This window comes from Vipera berus, assembly GCF_964194415.1.
Source record: "Vipera berus genome assembly, chromosome: 2".
Taxonomy (NCBI): Eukaryota; Metazoa; Chordata; class Lepidosauria; order Squamata; family Viperidae; genus Vipera; species Vipera berus.
In genome coordinates, this window is record NC_138203.1 from 238,285,787 (window position 1) to 238,309,537 (window position 23,751).

At 41.0% G+C, this 23,751-nt stretch overlaps 1 long non-coding RNA gene across 1 annotated transcript; it reads right to left on the minus strand.

Annotated features, from left to right (window-relative positions):
* Window positions 1-432: 432 nt before the first annotated feature.
* Window positions 433-23,441, minus strand: LOC308663640. The gene is made up of 3 exons (XR_014025458.1): window positions 23,400-23,441; window positions 22,146-22,228; window positions 433-1,552 (listed from the first exon to the last, which is right to left on the minus strand). It is a non-coding gene; the product is annotated as an uncharacterized lncRNA (long non-coding RNA).
* Window positions 23,442-23,751: the final 310 nt, after the last annotated feature.

Below are 23,751 nucleotides of genomic sequence, written 5' to 3' on the forward strand. Positions count from 1 at the left end.
TATTTGGGGCTTTTTGTCTCTTTTTAGAGAAGCCCGTCTTTGTTCAGTTGAATAAACATGTAAGCTTGAAGGAGACTTCTGGTTTCCTGTATTTTTTTATCAAGCAAAACCTCAGAACCTGCATATCAATGGTTCCTGCAAGAAGACTACATAAAGGCTGTGACTAGAGGAGCCTTTGCCTAGCTACAGCTGTGTACCACTTGCAATTCTACCTGGTACAGAGGCATCTGAATTTGGTAACTCATCCTTTCATCACCTCCTGGATGGTCTACTAAAGTGCATTTCCTATTTAAAAACTATGCCTCCAACACTGCTCCCATCATGAAATTGGAATGCAGAACCGTATGGAGCATTTGGTATGTACTCTGTAGTACATTGGCAGAAACTAAATGCAGGATAAAAAAAATTGAAGGAAGGAAGGAAGGAAGGAAGGAAGGAAGGAAGGAAGGAAGGAAGGAAGGAAGGAAGGAAGGAAGGAAGGAAGGAAGGAATCCTATGCATGTTTACCAGACAAGTACAGCTGATTTTAGTGCCAAAGTGGGTTCTTTGGCAGCCAGCTCCCTAGATCAAATGGGAGCAGCGAGCAATGATCCAAGACAACTCTTGAATGAGCATGAAAGAGAAATCCATGGAGACTGCAATTGCCGGTAGAGGTGGTCAGAGTCCTGGTTTCCATCTTTCCTGTCAGCTGGCTTTTAACTGTGTATTTCAAAGGTTTTTTTTTCTTTTAATTAATACTTATTTTTAAAAGTTAACTAAGCTGATTTACTCTCATTGCCTGCTGGATGTTAATGTTAATTTTCTTTTGTTGCTTTATCAGGGTTTGGTTTGGTTTTTTTTCGGCTCTGAACTACTTTTTCCTTTCTGTATGGAAGCTAAGGGCAACATTCTGAGCAGTGAAACTGACCAAACTGGACTGTATACCTGATTTCACTACAGGATTTAACTTAAAAAGGTCTGGTCTGGATTTTTTCTTTTTTTAATTTTTGATGAAACTTTTTTTTTCCTTCACACTTTCATCACGAGAAATATCATTTTAATGTTCTCTGCGAAAGGAATTGTTTTCTTTGGTTGTGTAAGTTCAGACACAAAGAGTCTGCTTTTATTAAAAATGCAAACAATGCACCAAGTTAAAGCCTGGTGCCCTAACTTCTCAGAAAAAAAAACACAAGCTAGTCAAATAAAAATGAAAAAAAAATATGGCATTTGATTCTCTCAAATCAACAAGCTCCGTGTGAGAATATGTCACGGAAATCAAATGCAGACTCTGAACAAAGGTTTAGGTGCTTAGGTCCAGCTTTTCCAATCTGATCCTCCTGAAATGTGTTGATCTTCATGTGTTGATGATGGCAGAGCATAATAGGGATTGAACTCCAACATGTTTGGAAAATACTAGATTGGAGAAGGTTGATGAAGATGTTTTGTGTTATCATTTATCATTGGGAACAGTGGATTTGGAGGTGGCAGTAGAGGTCATCTAAGCTGGGTTAGACCTAAACTAATAGAAAGGTAGTCCACTTGACTGAGGTCACTTTGAGAAGATCCAGCAGACCTGGAAGGATCAGAAAGGTAGGGGAGGCAATAAAAAGATAGAAAAGACTGTGAGAAGCAGTAGAAGAAAGATATTCTGATTAGGTTTTATGCAGCTACATACAACTGTGTTTGTTCTCTTAACATTTTTTCAATATCTGTAGCTTTCATTTATGTGAAGGAAATCACAGTTTCTGGCCCAGAAAGTATTATGTATGGATAACTGTATGCATTTCAGGCCTGTACATGTAATGATCTGTATGGCTTCTTGATTTTGTTGCCTGTTTGCTTATATATGCATACCAAGTCTCAAATAGCCCTAAGTGTACGATGGCTCTCTTCCCCTCCCACCCCATTTTCCTTGTTTTATCTAAAGATCAGGGGCCAATTCCTGGGGAAACTAAGGTGTGTTTCTTAAACTGATTGATATCACATTGTGTTTACGCAACCTAATCCTGTGCTGGATTACAGTTAGTGAGTTCTCTATACTGTATAATTAAACTTACCATCGGAATGCAAGATTATAAATTAGCATCAGATAAATAATGTATCTTTCACATAATTGACAAAAAGATTTTACTTTCCATTTTCTTCACCTTCTTTCTGTTATTTGTGAGCAAATTTTTACACCTTGAGGGGTTTTTAAAAAATAAAATAAGATAAAATGATTTCCCCAGGACAGGAATTTAGAAATTATAGTGAAAATGTAGTGCCACAGCCAATCCTCCAGATGGCAGGTTTTGCTAGTTTTTCACTTTGCATACTCCTACTCCACCATACTATATTATACATCTAAATCACTTTACAAAACTGGATTTTTAAATCCATAGAACTCTCTCATCTCTCCCAAGTCCTTACTTCCCTTCTTTCAGGGAAACCACTCTTCCTTTCCCAACCAGGAATCAACACCTGATCTGTACACTTACCTTTTCTCTTCCAACTTCTCTCAGCTTATTAGTTCAATCAAATTATAGTCTTTCCTCTCTTACTTTTTTGTCTTTCAATTTTGGGATAGACTGGCAGGATCTCCTGCAATAATTGAGTCCCTCCCCAGGACCCTAGTCTTCATCGCTATTTACCTCAAGGCACCAGTGAGACTGTTGACTCGAAATCTCACCAGTTCATCAGGCCTTGTGACAGAGCAGCTATCCTCCAAGGCCAAAAGGGAGCTACTTTTTCTCCTTTTGCTCACTTCCTTGGCTGGCTCACACCAGAACAGCAAACAGACTAGGCCACTAAAACTCAAGTGCCATATTTTGTACCTCTGCAGCAAATAAATCAACATATTTTATCACACTCTGTAATCAGAGGTTATAGTAGCATTGAGTTATGTGGGCTACAGTCCTTTCATCAGATGTAAGGAAAGTGTGGTCCTCATTCACACAATATGTTAAGAACATGAGTAACTTAATGGGATTTGTTGAATGAATGACATTTGAGTGGGTTCACAGATCAGGCTAAGCTAAAATCTATGCTTTATAAACTATTGAACTTGAAGCCAAACATACATACATGGATATGTTAAACCTTTGCTGCTCCAGTTAAATAAACTGCTATGGTACCAGTAGCAACCTGCTGGTATCCATCTTTCTTGTTTGCTCAGCTTTGGCTGTTGCTCCAGTTGTTTCCTTTCCTTGAATGGGAGGCAATGAGTTCAGTCAATCATGCCATTTCTCAATCGGATTACTATCACTCATTCTATATTCTACTGCAGACATTTTCAGCCTGTGATCCATAGGCCATACGCAGCCCTGGACAGCTAGTAATTGGCCCCAGAAGATTGTAAAAAAAACTTTAAAATTAAGGAAGTTTGTGATTTATATACATTAACTATATATTTGATATGCAGCACAAGATGACTCCTGTCCACTCAATGTGGCCCAGGCAAGCCAGAAAGTTGGACAACCATGTTCTACTGCCTTTATAGCCCATATGAAAACTTATGTTAGTATAGAAGCTACCCAGTGGACAATATCAGACCCATTATTCTTACATGAAACCATTATTATGGGACAACACAGGCTACCATTATTTTTTTCAAGTATGTTTGGTGGAAAACAATTGTACTGGCCCAGAAATTTAGGAAAGGGATTCCATTTTTCTCTGTACTGTTCTGTAAAGAACAGCTTCCCTTTAGATGTCTACAAGCAAGCCTCTGCATTTCCCTGCCTCTTCTTATTCTTCAATGCTTTCTTATGCAGTCTAGCTCAAGAATCACAGCCTTTTAACCCCAAGGTCAACTGCTTATGCACAAACAGGCTGATGGATGAGCTGCTGCACTCTCACATAAAATTTTGCCAGCACTTACTCATACTTCTTATTACGTCTATACATGTATAAACAATGTTTGCACTTAATAAGAAGAATGAGTAAGTACAATAGCATAGTATGTAAGATGGGAAACCCGTTCTAGAATGAACTTCAGCATAGATTGAATGCCTACTAATACTGCCTCCTTCCTCCTTATGTTCTGGAAACTTGGTCGAATTTGATTATTCTGGGAAGAACTTCAGCAGGTAGTACTGCATTGCCATTAGGAGATGCTATTGCAATTTATTGTTTTATGGGCATTTATAGGGTATTATGGTGTATTATGTACTGTATATTACATGTGTCCTGCTTAGTTTATTCTACTGTAAGTGATGCAGAAGTTTCATAAATGATGAATACATAAATGATTTGCTTTGAAACTTGGGAGGCATCCGTGCAATATCCCTGCCATACATATTGAATAAATTAAATATATTTACATAACAGATTTCTCTGGCCTGGGAATCATTGGCTTATCCCTCACCAGTTTCATCATTTACATCTTCTGGAATGTTCCCACCCCCTTCCCTGTCTAGTCAATTTCTCTGGAATTCCACGTGACCTTCATCTAACTGTGCTTATCTTCCAGGATCACCTAAGATTGGCTGGATGTTTCCATTTGCTATATGAGCAAAATATAGTTTCATAATTTACATAACTGCATATAACACTCTTATAGAAGCATAAATCCAAAGCATCCTTCACAAGAACTGCGGAAATTTTGCCTTTAATACAAGAGCTTGTTGGAAAAAATATATAAAAGAAAAATACAAATTAAGAATCTTCATAGCCCCTTCTATTAATTGTCATTAGGGTCAAATCACAATAAACTGTAAGAAGTATAGCCTGTATCAGTGACAAGCAAAGACTTAGATATATGAAGTGGCTACAGTAGTCACAACAGTAACAACTGATATTACAAAACGTTCCATTTTTCTGTGTTAAGATTTGCAAGAAAACCCATAGCCCTTAACATAATTACTTCATGGAAAATTCTAATTTTGTGCTGGAATCTCTCTTCAAAATGCTTTTTGCAATTACACGCTTAAGCAGGAACACTATTTCTGACAGCTACCTCATGGGAAAGAAAAATATAAAATGAGTTTTGGAAATTTAAATTTATTAAATTAACTACCCAGTTATGGACCCACCTTATTGTAGTGCCATTCAACACATGCTTTTGATGGAATCTTAACCAGTTGCTTTGTGTATTTTTCGCTATGTAGCATAATCATACAAGGAAATACAGTGGACAATATACAGTATGTGGATGAAACTTAGATTTTAAGTCAAATGATGTATTGGCAAGGGCTATCCATCACTGGATGACAAGTGTTATAATCTAACAGACCTCCATTAGATACTAACCATTTCCTCTTTCATATAATTATTGCTATATATAGTCATATAAATATTTCATTTCCAGTTGCCAACATAGAGTTAGGTGTGATATATATGACACTTACTCCTAGTAGTACTGTATTAGTACTATCTTGAGAAAGTTTATACAGAAAGTATATTTTTATTGGGAAAATTCATTTACTGAACTCATCACAGAAAATCTAATTATTGTTAAATAAATTTGGCTGAACCTTTTGCCTCTTTACTATGTGATTTAAAGTGAACTTTTGTATTTTCAAATCTGAACTTTGATTGCTGCTCTTGCCCACCTGGGTTTTCAGGGTTGGCATCAGTTGAAAGCCCAGTGCAGGGGCATGAGTGACTTTTGTAATCTGTGAAACATGAAGGACTTTCAGAGAATCTGCTCTGCAAATAGTAAGATATGGGCAGGGTTTCTTCCTAACCATTCCATCCAGATGATGCATACATCATCTCTGCTAGACCTGCTGGATTCAAGCTATGGTGGCCAATGGAGATCCCAAGAGTGTTAGTCCTCGGGGATTTTCAATTTGCTGCCAAGTAACATTGAGTCCAGAGCAGCACAGGAGTTCATGGCTCTCCATGGTAAGCATGGACTTATTCTGAAGACAACTCAGGGCATACCAGTCATTGCACTTTGTGTTTTTGTCTTGGAGTAGCTGCCACATAATCTGGCACTAAAGGACATTTCAATGACATTTCAGTACATTGAAGGCAGATCGCTCTTTGATTGACTTTTTTTTGCTGGTATCATCACACCCCCATAGAGATAAGGTTCCAAAGGGAGCTTAGATTTTTCCCAAATGTCTGGTGGTGGCAGGAATGGGTCTGCCTGAGCTACAGGTGGAAATTGTGGCCCAGAGGACCTTTGCACAGACTCACCTAACGTGCCAGATGTTTGTAGATGTTATTCCTAGGTCAGGAAAGCCTTTAGACAGTCATTCATGTCTTAGTCACCTCACAAATGGATTGTTGTAATGGGGCTGCCCATAAAAAACCATTTAGAAACCACAGCTGGTCCAGAGTGTACAATAGCAACCTAGGCACTGATAGGCACGTGCACTATACGCATGTGGCATTGTTGCACACTGCACTGGTTGCCATTTGACTTCTGGATGTAGTTCAAGGTGCTCTTCATAGTAAAGAACTTGATTATCTGAGGAACTCCCATTGTTTCTGCTCATCCAGTAAGATTGTGCAAGAAGGGCGTGTTCAATTTCTCCTTGATAAAACAAGTTTATTAGGAAACAATATCATCTTTGTGATAGCATCTGGGCTCTGAATTAACATCCCCGAGAGATTTTTATGATTCCAGTTCTGATGTTCTGAAAACCTTTGAAAACCTGGCTATGCCTATAGGATTGTAGTGGTTATACCTATAGGCTATATCTAGAGGACTGTGTATGTTTGTTCTTCTGCTTGAGGGTTAGATTGGTGTTGTGGTTAAAGCACAAGGTTAGAAACCAGGACCTTGTGGGTTCCAATCCCACCTTGGGCACAAAGCCAGTTGGATGACCTTAGGCCAGTCACTCTCTCTCAGCCCGAGAGAGGAGACAGCAGCAAAAATAGCTGGTTTTTTGTTTTTGAAAAACCTGCCAAGAAAACCGCAGGGACTTGTCCAGGCAGTCTCTGAGAATCTAAATGAGTGATAAAAAGAAAAAAAAACTAGGGTTGTATATATTTCTTCTTTTGCTCCATATATATCATTTTTACTCAACCTACATTAACTCTTTTTTAGTTTCATTATTCGCTGTATTTTTTTAAATACTATTATATAAGCCAGAGGTACCCAACCCCCGTGCTATGGCCTACTTGGAACCGGGCTGCACGAGAGGCGGACTAGAGTGCACACATGCATAGAACTCAACTCGCGCAAGCAGCAGTGACAGGCAAGCACATGCATGTGCAGCTCCACTTGCAGTCAGGCTGTGTAAGCATGCAGATGGGCACCAGCCTGGCGCTAGTGTGAGTTGAGCTGCATGGGCACAGCAGGCTGCCACTCGCATGACCCAGTTCTTCTCTCCTCCCCACAACCAGGCTGCCAGCTGCAAAGCTTGGGGATCCCTGGTATAAGCCAGCCTGGACTTAGGCTTACTATCATTCTTTTTTTTTTTTGTAAACGTTTTATTGGTTTTTTACAATAACAACCTTAGTGCCTGGTGTACAGCGTGTTGTCTTGGTTCATAAATTTTTTAGAAAATAATATACAATTAATAATCGTTAACAATCAATAATAATTAATTTTTATATTGACAAATGTTCTCCCGACGGAATACTCATCTTCTTTGGCTCAGCAGAAGGGCATGAATTTTACCACCTGTACGACAAGCAAATCTCTTAATTCCTTTCATATTTTCCTCAAGAAAAATCATTTTCTCTTTTTAAAAGAAAGCTGAGAAGTGAGGAATGAGAAGAAGAAACAAGGCATCTTCCATCTCCCACTGAGTGGAATGCTTGGGATTGTGAAAGGAACCATGTGAGAGAGAAATCTATTTCAAGAAAATGGCTACCTTTGAAAAGACTAGTAAATGTTCAGCTGGAAACATTGCCTAAAATTAGTTTTCAGTGTGGGTGCTTAAATCTCATTTATTGACTGATATTTATGCTCTAGATACGTCAAGTAACTTGCTTGTATTTAATAATAATAATAATAAGTTGGAAGGGACCTTGGAGGTCTAGTCCAACCCCCTACTCAGGCAGGAAACCCTATACCATTTCAGGCAAATGGCTGTCCAGTCTCTTCTTAAAAACTTCCAGTGTTGGAGCATTCACCACCTCTGGAGGCAGGTTGTTCCACTGGTTAGTTGTTCTGTCAGGAGGTTTCTCCTTAGTTCTAGGTTGCTTCTCCCCTTGACTAGTTTCCATCCATTGCTTCTTGACCTGCTTTCAGGTGCTTTGGAGAATAGCTTGACTCCCTCTTCTTTGTGGCAGCCCCTGAGATATTGGAACACTGCTATCATGTCACCCCTCATTCTTCTCTTCGTTAAACTACACATACCCAATTCCAGCAACCGTTCCCTATATGTTTTAGCCTCCTGTCCCCCAATCATCTTTGTTGCTCTTCTCTGTATCCTTTCTAGAGTTTCGACATCTTTTTTACATCGTGGTGACCAAAACTAGATGCAGTATTCCAAGTGTGGCCTTACCAAGGCATGGTAAAGTGGTATTAATACTTCACGTGAACTTGATTCTATCCCTCTGTTAATGCAGCCTAGCACTGTGTTGGCTTTTTTGGCAGCTGCAGCACACTGCTGGCTCATATTGAAGTGATTGTCTAGGACTCTGAGATACTTCTCACAGTTACTACTATTGAGCAAGGTACCACCTATACTATACCTGTGCATTTGATTTTTCCTGCCTAAATGTAGAACCTTACTTTTTTCACCATTGAATTTCATTTTGTTAGATAGTGCCCAGTGTTCGAGTCTGTCCAGATCCTCTTGTATGTTAAGCCTATCTTCTGGAGTATTGGCTATTCCTGCCAGCTTGGTGTCGTCTGCAAATTTGATGAGTTCCCCATCTATTCCCTCATCCAAATCGTTGATGAAGATGTTGAAGAGCACTGGGCCCAGAACAGAGCCCTGGGGCACCCCACTACAAACTTCCTTCCATGTAGATGCGGTTCCATTGAGGACCACATGCTGAGTACGGCCTGTCAGCCAGCTACAAATCCATCTGGTGGTGATGCTATCTAACCCACATTTTTCTATCTTATCAAGTAGTAGGTTGTGATCTACTTTATCAAATGCCTTGTTGAAGTCCAAGCAAATTATATCTACAGCATTCCTCTAGTCCACTAATTTTGTCACTTGGTCAAAGAATGCAATAAGATTTGTCTGGCATGATCTGTTTTTGACAAACCCATGTTGACTTTTAGTGATGACTTTGTTTGCATCAAGGTGTTCGCTGATTTGTTGTTTATCTTTTCCAGAATCTTCCCAGGTATTGAGGTCAGGCTGATAGGTCTGTAGTTTCCTGGATCTATTTTTTCCCTTTTTTTGTGCAATGTGGAACTCCATTACCTCATAGCTGTTTCTAAACTAGGAAAAAGAGCAGTATTATCCTGTGATCTGTCAGAACTTTATCTTTTCCCGTATCTTTTTCCACTGAAGGGTCTGTAATGTCAGTAGTTCTGTATTTTATCTCCTCCACCACTCCATGTTTTAGCTATGATTACTGAAAGTAAAAAAAAAAGTTTACCCATTCTCTTATTTAAAACAAAACTACAAATAGATCTTGGGAGATTGATCTATCTCCCAGAAGAGTGGAACTGATTTCCCTAGCCTGTTGCCTCAGCGTTAAAAGACCAGGAACTCTATAATTACATTTTCATTATTTTTTTTCTGTAAGGTGGCCTTATCTCTTCCACACCAGGAATAAGTGAGACTACACCAGGTAATGGCCTCCCCCTGGAAGACAGGTAGAAGCAGGAGTAACTACCACGTTGCTAAGCCAAGGCAGGGGGCCAAGCTAATCTGCAGATCTCTAGGAGAGTTTTGAGACCTCCACCCTTCATACTATGGACTCAGCCCTAATGATGTAATATATTTAGTAAAACATTCCATTGAATTATATATTTTATATTCTTTTATCAAAGTCCAAAAAAAAGGTTTTCAGTTAACCAGATTTATCAAATTATCATGTATCTTTACACCAAAAGTTCTTGATTCGTTGCTCTATCCAAGATTTAAATATTCTTCTACTATTTTGTCAATTTTATTAGATAATAATTTCCAGAATATCCAGCACCATAATGAAAAAGGAAGAAAGAACATAATACAATTGTTGCTAATAGATATCTATGGAGATTCTCAATCATCCAGGCCATGGTTGTCCTAAAAGCGCTTTTTGAAAGACAACTAGTATTTTTTCCCCTTGAAAATGTTTTGCTTCTCATCCAAGAAGCTTCTTCAGTTTTAGAAATGAAGTTCTGAAGTTCTGGAACTGAGGTTCGCAAACTGAAGAAGCTTCTTGGATGAAAAGTGAAACAATTTTAAGGAAAAAAATCTCCAAGAAAGTCCAGTTGCTAATTGGATGTTGTTCAAACACTAATTGCTTGTCACAGGGGCTATATTCACATAATACATTGAATTAACAAATTAACCAAAGACAAATTAGTCTATCCTGTTACAACCTGTGTTGCTAGTTTGTCTCAATATGTTCTGCAAATCTAGAAAATTAGGTTAATTCCATAAATCATGATTAAATTATAGTAGGCCATAGGCAGATATACAAAATTCCTGTGTGCCTTTTTCCCCCCCACATTAATCTTGCATTACTTAATGACTTTTGCTATTTGGTAGTACCAGATATTTGTTTGTTTGTTTTTCTTGTTCTCTGTTTACTTATTTACTTACTTAGCTTGAATGTCATTCCATTGACTCTAAACAAATTTGGTATATTGAATTAATATAGCAGTAGTACATTTTTTTTATTATTAAAAAGTTTTACATTTTATCTTTAACAAACCAAAAAAGAAAAAAGAAAAAAACCCCTCCCAACCCCCTCCCACCATCTTCCCCCTCCCCAACCCTCCCCAACCCCTCCCTCCCTTTCCCTTCCCCCCCCACTTCCCAGAGCAAAATACAGTAGTACATTTTTATATCTGAATACAAAATTTATATTGGTGCAATATTTTTAATAGACCAATTGCTCACTCACGCAAGCTTTTCAAGACATCTTTGTCAGGCAAGATGGTAAAAGTCCAGGGCAAAAGCTTGAGGGGGGAACAGGTGCCTTGGGCTACTTATTTATTTATTTATTTATTTATTTATTTATTTATTTATTTATTTGATTGATTTATATACCACCCTTCTCCTGGAGGACTCAGGGCGGTGTACAGAGCAATAAAATAAGAATACATTAGATAAATAATTTTAAAACCCAAATCCATCAGGCCAGGCCGGCTTGTTCGAATAGATAAGTTTTTAGATCACGCCGGAAGGAGCGAAGGTCGGGGGCCATCCGGAGTTCAGCTGGTAAGCTGTTCCAAAGGATTGGTGCACCCACAGAGAATGCTCTCCCCCTGGGGGTCACCAGCCGACATTCTCTGACCGGTGGCACCCTGAGGAGGCCCTCTCTGTGGGAACGTACAGGACGGAGGGATGTTGACGCCGGCAGTAGGTGCTCCCGTAGGTAATCCGGACCCACGCCATGTAGGGCTTTGTATGTCATCACTAGCACCTTGAATTTCACTCGGAAGGCAACTGGAAGCCAGTGCAGCTCACGGACCAGAGGTGTAATATGGGAGTATCGGGAGACCCCCAAAAGAACTCGTGCAGCTGCACTCTGTACCAGCTGAAGCTTCCGAGTGGTTCTCAAGGGCAGCCCCATGTAGAGTGTTGCAGTAGTCTAGACGAGAGGTCACAAGTGCATGGGTGACTGTACGCAAGGCATCCAGGTCCAGATAGGGTCGCAACTGGCGCACCAGACGAACCTGGGCGAAGGCCCCTCTAGTCACAGCTCCTATATGATCTTCTAAGGAGAGCTGTGAATCTAAGAGGACACCCAGATTGCGAGCCTTATCTACGGGGGGTAATAACTCGCCCCCAATATTAAGAGATGGAATAATCTGAATTTCCTGACATGCCGGTATGTACAGCCATTCAGTCTTGTCCGGGTTGAGTTGAAGCCTGTTCCTCCCCATCCATTCCCGGACCGCTTCCAGGCAGCGGGACATCACGTCGAGGGCATCACTGGTGTGGTTTGGGGTCGAGATGAAAAGCTGGGTGTCATCAGCATACTGATGATAACCCACTCCAAAACCACGGATGATCTCACCTAGCGGCTTCATATAGATGTTAAACAGGAGAGGTGAGAGGACCGACCCCTGAGGAACTCCATAAATGAGAGGCCTCGGGGTCGATCTCTGCCCACCCGCCAACACCCACTGTGAACGTTCCAGAAGGTAGGAGGAGAACCACTGAAGAACAGTGCCTCCCACACCCAATCTCCTGAGACGCCGTAGTAAGATACCATGGTCGATGGTATCAAAAGCCGCAGAGAGGTCTAATAGGACCAAGACCGAGGAATAACCCCTGTCCCGAGCTCGCCAGAGATCATTCATCAGAGCGACCAATGCCGTCTCCGTGCTGTGTCCGGGCCTGAAACCCGATTGGTACGGGTCTAGATAGTCAGTATCTTCAAGGAACAGAGGAAGCTGATGCGCCACTAAGGCTCACAACAACCTTCGCAAGAAAGCGAAGGTTGGAGACCGGGCGAAAGTTGTTTAAAACAGCTGGGTCCAGGGAAGGCTTTTTGAGGAGGGGTCTCACCACTGCTTCTTTCAAGGCTGCGGGGAAACTGCCCTCTTTCAATGAAGCAGTTATCACTGCATGGATCCAGCCTCGTGACCCATCCCGAGCCGCATAAACCAGCCAGGAGGGGCACGGGTCCAATAAGGATGTAGTGGAGCTCAGCTTCCTCATAATCTTGTCTACCTCGTCCAGAGTCACAGGATCGAACTCTTCCCAGATAACATCAACAAGACTGTCCATGTTCTCATCGTCAGATTCTGCCCAGTCGGAATCCAGACTGGTCCGGATCCGAGCGATTTTGTCCAGCAGATGTTGGCTAAATTCCTCGGCACGACCCTGTAAGGGATCCTCCTTCACCTCTAGATTAAGGAGGGAGCGGGTCACCCTAAACAGGGCGGTCGGGCGATTATCTGCGGACGCGATAAGGGTAGCAAAGTAATTAGACCTTGCCCTCCTCAGCGGCGCGAGATAAGACCTCGTAAAGGACCTTAGTTGCGATCGGTCGGATTCGGATCAGCTGGATCTCCAACCGCTCTCTAGGCCCCGTCTCTGACGTTTCATCTCCCGGAGCTCCGTAGAAAACCATGGAGCCCACTGGGATCTGCACCGGGTCAGGGGCCGCATGGGTACAACTCGGTCGAGTGCTTCTGTGGCTGCCTTTTCCCAGGCTTCCACCATGGCATTGGCCGAGCTATGAGCAAAGGAGGCAGGTGGGGGCCCAAGCGCTGTTTGGAACCGCCCAGGGTCCATTAGCCGCCTGGGGCGGTACCATTTCGTTGGTTCAGTAACCCCACAACGGGGAGTGGCAAAGCGGAAGGTCAGCTGCAGGAGATGATGATCTGTCCATGACAAGGGTGTAACAATTGGGGAACCCCCACCCAGATCATCTAACCACTGTCCAGATAGGAAAATCAAATCGAGCATGTGACCTCCTACATGAGTTGGGCCCTGGATTACCTGCGTCAGGTCCATGGCCGTCATGGAAGCCATGAACTCCCGAGCCAACTCAGATGATCTCCCCAGGGATGGTAGGTTGAAGTCACCCAAGATCATAATTTTGGGGAACTCAATCACCAGTCCTGAGAGGATGACAAGAAGCTCAGGCAGGGCTGCCGCTACGCAACTAGGTGAAAGGTACACTAGCAGCAAGCCCAACTGAGCCTTAGGGCCGCATCTTAGGAGGAGAGACTCACACCCGGCTATTTGGACAACAGTGGCCTCCCGCGGATATAGGTTCTCCCTCACCGCTACCGCCACTCCCCCGCCTCTTCCCTGAGCTCGAGGCCTGTGTAGCACCCGGAAACCTGGTGGGCAAAGATCCACCAAAGGGACACCACCCTCAGGTCCTAACCAGGTCTCCGTAATGCAAGCCAGATCCGCATGTTCACTCTCAACCAAATCTCGGATGAGAGGAGCTTTATTGACTATGGATCTGGCATTAAGATATACAAGCCTGAGCTCAGGTGGTTGTTTATCTTCGCTCCCGGAACCACGGGCCGAAACCAGAGGGTCGGAGCGCATCACCGCTTGAAGATAGCGGGGACGCACTCCCGGATGTTGATGCGGTCCTCTGTTCGTACACCTACTGCCATTCCCTACCGTCGTTGGAATAGGTAATCCCACACTCCGCTTTGGGCCCCCGGGGGCAGCTAGTCCAAGCTCCCTTTCAGCGTGATCAATCTCAGGCCTGGCCTGAGTAGCGGTTGGTGGACACCTCCCAGTATCTGACCGAAACTCTAATCCCTCCCCTCTCCCTAACCCCACAAAAAATTTAGCTAGAAAATTAACCAGGGGCCTATTAGGTTTGTAACCGAGGCCCCTATCCCTGCCCAGCCATCTCTCAGGGTCCCAACATTTGGGCCCTTCATCAAGAGGTAGATTGGTAAGTGAGGCGGGTTGCATCCAGGAAGAAGGGGAACCCCTAAGGGCAAATAAGGCAGTGATGGAGTAGTTGAGACGAGTCATTGATTAAAGAAGTGACTTCGTAGCTGATAATCATGTCCGTGTAAGCCATAATTTACAAATGGGGATAGATGTTAGTAAGATGTTAAAGTAATAAGGGACTCAATATTAATTAATATTAGGTATTAATTAGGTAATAGGTATTAGACCTGGTCATTGCTGCTGTTGCCACCGCCGCTGCTCTGCTCTGGAGGGGGGAGGCAAGGCTTCACACCGAAAAACGTTGCCAGTCAGTTGTTTTTGCTCTCCCCCTTCTATACCAAGTTAATTTTAGATGTGCTAAAATGTAGAATTATAGGACTAGAAATTCCCTTGAAGCTATTTTATCTGACCTCATGCTCTGTGCAGACATTCTTGTATAATTAGACCATTGCAAAGAATTTTCTTTCACAATTCTGCATCAGATGTCATCAAGATTCCAGAGGGGGGAACAGCCCACCACCTCTTTTATTTGGTGTTGAACTTTTCTCATTGTCAAGATTTTTTCCCACTCATAAATTGTAAACTACTGTTCCTGTTCAGATTAGATCTAGTACACTGATAGTCCTTCATAGTGTTTTTTTTTTGGTCTCCAGTTAGTCCTTTCTTCAATAGCTTGCTCAGAGAACTTTTTCCTATGCCTTTAACCAACCTTGTTACCATTCTCAGAAAGTGCTTTAATTTGTCTTTATTAAAGGTGGGCAGCCTGATGACCCGGAATTAGGGAACAGTATAGGAAATATCAATTGTGAATGTGCAGATGGCCCTGCTGCCTTTGGGCTCTTGCAAAGTCCTAGGTGCAGGGTCATGAAAGGCCAGCAAGGAAAACACCCAATGTCCCAACCCATCTGAGAACATGCAATATCTTTAGGGAAACACCCAAAAGGGAACATGTTTAGTTACTTCCTTCTCTCTTATCTACAGTATGCCAGACTTACTGGGTGAAATCTTTGTCGTATGTGTGTCAGCTTTGCTGGGTGGCTTGCTTATGTAACCAGAAAGAATAAATCCAAGGATTTCTTATCTTTCACTGCTGCTCTCTTTTAGAGGAGCCCATCTTTTGCTCAGTTGAATAAAAATGTAAAGCTTGAAGGCAACTTCTGGTTTCCTGTATTGTTTACCAAGCAAAACCTCAGAACCTGCATATCAAGCCTTTTGAACATATACTGCCAAGAGGTGGCAGTACCTGTGACATTGCACAGGTAACGGTTTGGTGTGGTGATTAAGGTACCAGGCAGGAAAGCCAGAGACTGTGAGTTCTTGTCATGTCTAAGCCAATGAAAGCCAGTTGGGTGTCTTTCGATCAGTCACTTTCTCTAAGCCCAATCCATCTCACAGGTCTGTCATGGTTGTGGGGAAAACAGGAGAAAGAAGGTATGTTGGATATGTTCGCTGCCTTGAGTTATTTGCAAAAATAATAAAGGCAGGATACAAGTAAATAAATTAAATAAAAATAAAGAATGCTTTCACTATAACAATCATGATCAATCTTTGGAAAAAAAAACATTCTTCATGTGGACATTCCTCCAGCACAGATCAGGCTCTTGACAGGCTGTGACACTTCTGTATGGGGCACTACTTGGAGTGCAGCCATGTTAGGAAGCAGGCTCGTGGACACCAGGGAATCCCTGGTGTGATGGAGCATGAGCAAAATGTAGAGATGGTGATACAGAAGAATTGGTGATAAATGAATACCTCCAGTAGGCCACACAAGAGGTCTCTAAATTACATCAAGCCCATATTTAGTTTCAGAAGCTTTACAAACGAGATATTCTTTTCATATTTACTAGTAGTAACTATTCAATATCCACTTCCTATTTTGGTAAATTACTGACAATTGAGAGAAAATAAAAATTAAACTTTTACAGTGCCTTAAATTCTATTTAAGTGTAATTAACTCTAAGAAAATCTTAACTGGTAAGAATGTTTTGAACATTGCAGGGAAAACAAATCTAAATAAGAACTCTGAAAACAGGATTTATGACAAGGTAATTAAGATAATCAATTAATAATAATAGTAAAGTTGGAAGGGACCTTGGAGGTCATCTAGTCCAAACCCCTGCTCAGGCAGGAAACCCTATACCATTTCAGACAAATGGCTGTCCAGTCTCTCCTTAAAAACCTCCAGTGTTGGAGCATTCACCACTTCTGGAGGCAGGTGGTTCCACTGGTTAATTGTTCTAACTGTCAGGAAGTTTCTCCTTAGTTCTAGGTTTCTTCTCTCCTTGACTAGTTTCCATCCGTTGCTTCTTGTCCTGCTTTCAGGTGCTTTGGAGAATAGCTTGACTCCCTCTTCTTTGTGGCAGCCCCTGAGATATTGGAACACTGCTATCATGTCACCCCTCACCCTTCTCTTCGTTAAACTAGACATACCCAATTCCAGCAACCATTCCTTATATGTTTTAGCCTCCAGTCCCCTAATCATCTTTGTTGCTCTTCTTTGTACTCTTTCTAGAGTCTCAACATCTTTTTTTACATTGTGGTGACCAAAACTGGATGCAGTGTTCCATGTGTGGCTTTACCAAGGCATTGTAAAGTTGTATTAACATTTCACATGATCTTGATTCTACAACAGTGGCCAAAATTGAGGAAAACTTTTGGGAAAAGTGTACAGTAGAAATGCCACCTTTGGTTAAGTTTCCACCGATTTTTCTTCTAATTTCTTTATAACTGTAGAGTTGTTCACTTAATAATACTATTTTACATTCCCTTCTGGGCAAACAGTCAACTCTTTGCACCATTACTTTAATTTTATTACGTTTTACAAGCTCACTAAATGAAAGAGAAAAAAAACAGCCACCTTGATAGCGATCACATAACACACTGACAAATGTCTTCCTCTCAGCTTCAATACATGACATCAATAACTGAATCCTACTGTGATCGGATTGGCTCATTGCCAAAACAAGATAACACCTGATTGGCTCTCTAAAAACTCATGCTCATTGGCTACAATCAGATGAAGGAAAGCCACCTGATATCAACCTAAGTAAGTTGTGTTTCCTTTTTCTGGTTATTTGGCTATAACTTTTCATAGAATATTACATTAGCTGTTGTCATGTTTTAATTGAACATAAGATGGAAACATTCACAGTGCAGGGTGTAAAAAGTATGTGAACCTTTGGACTTAATAACTGGTTGACCCTCCTTTGGCAGCAATAACCTCAACCAAACGTTTCCTGTAGTTGCAGATCAGACCTGCACAACGATCTGGAGTAAATTTGGACCACTCCTCTTCACAAAACTGTTTCAGTGTAGCAATATTCTTGGGATGTCTGGTGTGAATCGCTCTCTTAAGGTCATGCCACAGCATTTCAATCGGGTTGAGGTCAGGACTCTGACTGGGCCACTCCAGAAGGCGTATTTTGTTCTGTTGAAGCCATTGTTTTGTTAAATTACTTGTATGCTTTGGGTCATTGTCCTGTTGCATCACCCATCCTCTGCGGAGCTTCAGTTGGCGGATAGATGGTCGTACGTTTTCCTGCAAAATGTCCTGATAAACTCTGGAATTCATTTTCCCATCAATGACAACAATCCGTCCAGGCCCTGAGGCAGCAAAGCAGCCCCAAACCATGATGCTCCCTCCGCCATGTTTTACAGTGGGGATGAGGTTTTGATTTGGGTGTGCTGTGCCTTTTTTTCTCCACACATAGTGTTGTGTGTTTTTCCCAAACAACTCAATTTTGGTTTCATGTGTCCACAGTATATTTTGCCAGTAGTGCTGTGGAACATCCAGGTGCTCTTTTGCAAACTTCAAATGTGCTGCAATATTTATTTTGGACAGCAATGGCTTCCTCCGTGGTGTCCTCCCATGTACTCCATTCTTGTTTAATGTTTTCCTTATTGTAGATGTGTCAACAAAAATGTTAGCATGTGCCAGAGATTTCTGTAGGTCTTTAGCTGACACTCTAGGATTCTTCTTTACCTCATTAAGCATTATGCGCTGTGCTCTTGCAGTCATTTACAGGCCGACCACGCCTAGGGAGAGTAGCAACAGTGCTAAACTTTCTCCATTTGTAGACAGTCTGTCTTACCGTGGACACATGAACATCAAGGCTTTTGGAGATACTTTTGTAACCCTTTCCAGCTTCATGCAAGTCAACAATTCTTGATCGTAGGTCTTCTGAGAGCTCTTTTTTGCGAGGCATGGTTCACATCAGACAGTGCTTCTTGAGACCAGAAACCCAAAACAGGTGTGTGTTTTTAAAGGGCAGGACAGCTGTCAGCAACACATCCAATATCATCACACTGATTGGAGTCAAAGTTGGCTCACTCCTGGCTCCAATTAGCTCTTGGAGAAGTCATTAGGCTAGGGGTTCACATACTTTTCCCACCCTGCACTGTGAATGTTTCCATCTTATGTTCAATTAAAACATGACAACAGCTAATGTTTGTGTAGTATTATTTTAAGCAGACTGTGTTTTTCTATTGTTGTGACTGAGGTTTAGAGCGCATTTTATGGCCAATTCATGCAAAACTCCACGTAATCCCGAAGGGTTCACGTACTTTTTCTTGCAACTGTAGTACAGATAATTGAACTAACTATGTTGCATTACATTCTTGATTAAATTATCTTTCCATTGATATATAATTTTATGGTAGTACTCCCAAAAAGGTGGTGTTCTTAGCCATCAAACCTCAAAAATACGCTTTTCCCAAAAGGTTTCCACAATTTTGGCCACTACTGTATCCCTCTGTTAATGCAGCCTAGCACTGTGTTGGTTTTTTTGGCAGCTGCAGCACACTATGGCCCATATTTAAGTGATTGTCCACTAGGACTCCACGATCCCTCTCACAGTTGCTACTATTGAGCAAGGTACCACTTATACCTGTGCATTTGGTTTTCCTTGCCTAATATAGAGCCTTACTTTTTTCACCATTGAATTTCATTTTGTTAGTGCCCAATGTTCAAGTCTGTCAAGATCCTTCTGTATCTTAACCCTATCTTCTGGAGTGTTGGCTATTCCTGCCAGCTTGGTGTCGTCTGCAAATTTGATGAGTTCCCCATCTATCCCCTCATTCAAATCATTGATGAAGATGTTTTAAAAAACATCTTTAGAAAATTAGATTAGAACATTAGAAAAGCAGCTTATACTGATGTGGTTATTACTTGTAGAAATACTAGAAAAATATTTATATTCAATTGTTATCTATCAAAATAGTAAGAAATGTACTAATTCAAGGTTGATAAAAGAGAATATTATTATAAGAAGAAAAAATCAAGGAAAGCTACTATGTGGATTATGGAATTATAGAAATTGTTATTGTTTTTAAATATAAACCCAGACACCATGCTGTTTACCAAATATTAAGATGATTATGTTAAAAATAATAATAAAATATATTAAAAAATAGTGCCTTAAATTCTTTTACTTTTTACTTGCTTTTCAGCGGGAGAAGCATGAACTAAAATATCTGACTATCTGAACTTTTTCCAAATAATATATCATAAACTGATTCAGTATTGCACTCAATGTATTTAAATAAAATAAATTATTAAATATTTAATTTGCTTTGCTTTTTTTTAAAAAAGAGAGCTATTTAGAAGCGTACAAAGCATTAAACATGACACATTAAACGTGCCATTAAGGGAACCATACAGGTAATTAAAATATGCATATCATCTTTTTTTAGTGTATGTATTATATGTAAAAGAAAGAAACTGACAACGATTTGTGGTATTCTGATTAGCATATGTGATTATATATTCAAAATGTCAAAGTATTATTCTTTATGATGATCACTGCACTGTACATATAGCATATGTTAAATTACTTATTTTATTTGCCCACCCATCCCATAGAAAGCATCTCTGGGTGGCTTCCAGCATTAAAAACACTTAAATCCTAACAAATAAATAGCCTACTACTCTTCAATATCTTCATCAATGACTTAGACGAGGGGATAAAAGGGCCGGAATAACTAAGCTTCCAGAAGATAGCTCAATAAACAGAAGGATTTTGACAGAATTGAACATTAGGCTCTATCTAACAAAATGAAATTCAATGTAGAGAAAAGTAAGGTTTTAGTCAAGAAAAATCAAATGCACAAGTATAGGTGTACCTGGCTCAACAGTAGTATGAGAGGGATCTTGCAGTCCTAGTGGACAATCACTTAAATATGAGCCAGCAGTGTGATGCAGGTGCCAAAAAAGCCAACATAATACTAGGCTGCTTTAAAAGAAGGATAAAATCAAGATCATGTGAAATGTTAATACAACTTTATAATGCCTTGGTAAGACCACAATTGGAATATTGCACCCAGTTTTGGTTGCCACAATATAAAAGCAATAGGTAGAAACCAATCAAGGAGAGAATCAACCTAGAAATAAGGAAAAATTTCCTGACAGTTAGAACAATTAATCAGTGGCATAACTTGCTTTCAGAAGTTGTGGGTGGTCCAACACTGAAGGTGTTTAAGAAGAAATTGGACAACCATTTGTCTAAAATGGTATAGGCTTGCTGCTTGAGCAGGGGGTTAGACTAGAAGACCTCCTAGGACCCTTCCAACTCTGTTATTCTGTTAAAAGAATAAAAATAGAAATCTTAATCAAGATATAGTTAAAAGATGGGGAAGGACGGAACAGGATGTGTATGTGTGTGTGTGGGGAAATTGCCTCTTAATTCAATAACCACCCTGGAAATGCGATATCTTCGGGTATCAGGCATTCTGGCAAAGGCAGGTCTTGGCTGTGGTATTGATTAATTTTCAGTGATACAGGCTTGACATAATGAGAGAACAGTGAAATTAAAAAAAAACTTGGAGTAAAGAATGACTGAAAGAAGAGACTCATACTAATAAATGTTGTTGTTAGCTGCGAAGTCGTGTCCGACCCATCGTGACCCCATGGACAATGTTCCTCCAGGCCTTCCTGTCCTCTACCATCTTCTGGAGTCCATTTAAGCTCACGCCTACTGCTTCTGTGACTCCATCCAGCCACCTCATTCTCTGTCGTCCCCTTCTTCAATTGCCCTCAATCTTTCCCAAAATTTGGCTCTTCTCCAGTGAGTCCTTCCTTCTCATAAGGTAGCCAAAGTATTTGAGTTTCAGCTCCAGGATCTGGCCTTCTAAAGAACAGTTAGGATTGATCTCCTCTAGGCCTGACCGGTTTGATCACCTTGCAGTCCAAGGGACTCGCAGAAGTCTTCTCCAGCACCATAGTTCAAAGGCCTCAATTCTTTGGCGCTCAGCCTTTCTTATGGTCCAACTTTTATTATTTATTTATTAATTTAATTTGTATACCGCCCTTCTCCCGAAGGACTCAGGGCGGTGAACAGGGCAATACATTGCAACTGGGAAGACCATAGCCTTGACTATACACACTTTTGTTGACAGGGTGATGTCTATGGTTTTTAGTGTGCTGTCTAGATTTGCCATGGCTTTCCTCCCCAGGAGCAAGCATCTTTTTAATTTCTTGGCTACAGTCCCCATCTGCAGTGATCTTGGAGCCCAGGAAAATAAAATCTGTCACTACCTCCATTTCTTCCCCATCTATTTGCCAGGAATTGAGAGGGCCGGATGCCACGATCTTGGTTTTCTTAATGTTAAGTTTCAATACTAATAAATAGCAGGAATTAATTCAGCCAACTAAGCACTCAGCAATGGATATTAGAATAACTAATATAATGTCAACTTATCTAATGAAAAGTAAATAGAAAACAAATTGTCCATCATTAAGATGGAGATGTTTTGCGTTGAGTGATCATTTTTTGCATATTTTGTACTCACACTAATTTATCAGTTCTGGGACGCATTGTATGTGACCTTCATCCAGACTTTATGCCTGCTTCTGCTTGAGATAAGCTCTTGTCCTTTATACACGTTGGGGGAGGGAGAAAGAGAGTCAAAAGCCATCTTGGTGGTTGCAAATGTGTGATCAAAGGCCCGAGCATGAATATGTGTATGCATGAGGCTGATGCACCTAGAGAAGATTGGTAAGACTTTGATTGTACAGGCAAGGCCTCCCTCCATCTTGGCTTTTTTTTTAACTCCCCCCCCCACTTTGACTATCACTTCCTTCATAGCAATTTGCACACTGTATATGGTGTGGAGATCTTTTCTTTTTTTATTGAAAAGTTTTAAATACATTTTTGAAACATATACCCCATCTACACCCCCCACTTCCCAGAGCCAAATACAGGGTATTACATCATACAATCTTACTCTAAAATATTCTAATTACTATAATTACTCTTTAAACCCTATCGCACTTTAACTCTCCTTAGCCATAGAGGTGTGATCTTTTCGAGGTATCCTGTACTCCCAGGTAACCTATGGAGACTCTTAAGGTTCTATTTCTAGTGCTTCCACTATTAAAGTGAAGGCATTAGTATTCTTTTCTTAAAGCTGGCCTTAACTGCAGCTCAGCTCTCCCATAATCAGACGATAATGTTTCCAGTACATGGGGAGTTGTTTTATGTATGTTTTTAGTCTGAAATTTCTATTTAGACTGTCTTTCCCCTCATATTCCAATCACTCTTCTGTCCTGTGTTCCAGTTTTAATTTAAATTTAACTTCTGCATTTCCTAATTTTTAGAATCATTCTGGTGTTTTTTAACTGGATAAATGATAAGCACAAAGTTAGCATGCAGAACGAAGCTTGGATTCACTTGCTCAGTAGAACAAACTTCCTTAATCCAGACCTTCCTTCAATCACACACCCCCTTATATGATAGTGCTATTTTGGTTTGTAGACAGTTATTGAAAACTGCTCAAAGTCATTAAGGAAGGGACAATAGCAATTATTGTGGATACAGAATAATCTGGAAAAATCCTGCAACCAGGCATCTACCAAAAAAAAGACATTTCTACATACTTCGTATTGAAAGCTTGCATTTGAAAACATTTTTCTATACTCCAGAGACCAAGTGCAAAGGAGCTTTTTCTCCTTCATAGTCAAATAAAAATCTCCCATGTTTCCTATGCCGCATTACTTGTTATTACTATTTGCAATACAAAAAAAAGTTGGTACTGTACACTGACGTAATAGTTGCAGGACGTTCTTCGGATACTTGTAAAGAGGCATATGTCAATTAAGTTCCCAGTTAGAACCCAAATATTCTCCCACTCGCCGAAACCGTATCCCTTGTTTCTCGCGCCTCAGAGGCCGGAGGGGGCGGCGCAAATTACCGCAATCCGTTTCGCTTTCCATCTGGCCGCCTTTGTGTGGTGGGCCCGCCCGTTCCGGTTTCCTCTTCGGCGATTTTGCCCTCCCAACCCCCAGAGAACCGCCGAGGAAACTTCACCTTCCCCCACCCTTTCTTATTGGACAAGGAGGCGAAGGGCGAGAGGCGGGGCTGAGGGCGGGGCTCCCGCGGACCGGGCCGCGCATGCA